The sequence below is a fragment of the Aptenodytes forsteri genome, unplaced genomic scaffold, assembly GCF_000699145.1.
Source record: "Aptenodytes forsteri isolate BGI_AS27 unplaced genomic scaffold, ASM69914v1 Scaffold258, whole genome shotgun sequence".
NCBI classification, from domain to species: Eukaryota; Metazoa; Chordata; class Aves; order Sphenisciformes; family Spheniscidae; genus Aptenodytes; species Aptenodytes forsteri.
Genome location: NW_008795250.1, coordinates 1,744,569 through 1,746,411, shown reverse-complemented (window position 1 = coordinate 1,746,411; position 1,843 = coordinate 1,744,569). Strand labels below are relative to the sequence as shown.

General features: G+C 61.1%; 1 protein-coding gene across 1 annotated transcript in view; it reads left to right on the top strand.

The window, feature by feature from the left end:
* The window catches only part of LOC103898617 (cytochrome c oxidase subunit 5A, mitochondrial), a 23,699-nt gene that overhangs the window by 1,749 nt on the left and 20,107 nt on the right, over positions 1-1,843 (top strand). The window lies entirely within an intron of this gene.

The window sequence follows — 1,843 nt, the reverse complement described above, 5'->3', positions numbered from 1 at the left end:
CGTGCCCGGGGGCGCTTTGTGGTGTGCCCCCCCGCCAAACAGACAGGAGCCACCGGGCCTGCCAGGGCGCGGGGCTGTTCACCACCACCTGCGAGCGAGGCCGGGGAAGTTGGTACTTTAATGAGAAAACCATCTAAGAAACCCCAGGGGCCGCAGCAGGCTGCGCTGGCGATACAGGAGGAGTTATTCCTCCCTCTGGGTCGCCACCAGTCCTGCCCCCAGGGCTGCCGGAGGAGCTGCCGCGCTGCCGTTCTCCCCATCTCTCGGCTCGGCCGTGCAGCTGCAGGGCCGCTCGCCGGGATATCAAAAATCCCACCTTGCTTCCCCCACCCCACCCCGAGAGCAGGAAGTTTCCCCGCCGTCCCAGGCAGGTCTGAAGCCACCGTCCCCATCGCCCCGCCTGGGCTCCCGCGGTGGTCTGCCTCACACCCAGTGCCGCTCCGTGCGGTAATTAATTAATGGCTTGCACGAAGGGCGAGGGGACACGTTGATTGCTTTCGCCAGCGATGCCGAGGTTGGGAGGCAAAGGGCAGGGGAAGGGACCAGATTGACTCGCAGGTGGGCTAGGACAGGGACAAAGAGCTCCCTAAAGGGGACGTAAATCCCACATCAGCCTGAGGACTCCAAGCAACACGAGGAGGACACCGCAGGCCGCGTCCCTTGTCCTCGGTGTCGTCGCAAGGAGCCCTCTGCAGACCGCTTGGACCTCCCGCCTCAGTGCTTGTGAGCACGTCGGTGCAGTGTCATGAAACCGGCTTTATTTGACAGCTAAATCATCCTCCCTTCCCGAGGTCCGACCTCGAGCACCGGCACACTGTCGCGCTTCACTGGACACGGAGGATCAGCGAGGACAACGTCCCACCCTGGGAAGGTGGGAAGAGCAGGGAGGGAAGCAGCTAAATCTCTCTTTACACCAGCGAGCCCTGGTCGCCAAACACCCTTGGCAGATGAACAGGGCCGCTCTGTGGGGATGCTGGGAAGGAAACCTGGCAGAAACGGAGAAAACACCAATTTCACAGATGGCAAAATAGAGGGAAGCAGGAAAACAAGCATGCCACAGATGACCCCATATCTGAAGGCCCAGCTGTCCACTCCAAGCACCTTCTGGGTCTTGGACCCTGAGCCGCTGATCCCTGCAGAGAGCGGGACCCCCGTGCATCCAGCTCCAGCACAACAGCAGGAGAGCAAGGGGCGGGAACATGACCAGCAAGGGGAGAAGGGGACGCGGTTGTGGATCCCCACTCTTGCCAAGCGTCGCCGCTCACCCACGTGCGAGACCTCACGGGGGTGCTCTGAGACTTGGAGTGCTGCGCCGGCTCTGCCTGCGGGCATCCGCGCACCCTGCAGGCACTGAGCACCCCGGGGGATTTGGAGCTGGCCGCAAACCCCGGCCCTGCTCCCTGGGGAGGATTTCTCGGCAGATTCAACTCAGTCCCAATTTTACCATCCTTATTTCTTGTCTCTGGAGCTTTCTCCGATCCGGATTTGCTCCCTACCTGCTTCTTTGCCTGCCCCGGGTCCCCTAACACCTTCCCATCTCACTGAGACTTTGGGGACGGCCAGCTGCAGAGCTGTTCCTTGCCCTCAGCACCACCACGTTTCCATCGGCCTGTAAGCTTTACAAGAAGAGATATTCAGAAATTAAAGGAACGCATGCTCCCCTTGCTCATGGGGGATGTCTGGGGAGCCAGGGGGATGACACAAGGTCGGGTAAGAGCCTTGCTGCCCAGTACCTGCCCCACACTACCTGAGCAGGACGGGCTGAGGAGGATGGTCAGGCTCAACCAAGAGCCCAGATCAACCGCCAAGTTCACAGCAAGCAGACAGGTTCAAAGCCTAGCCG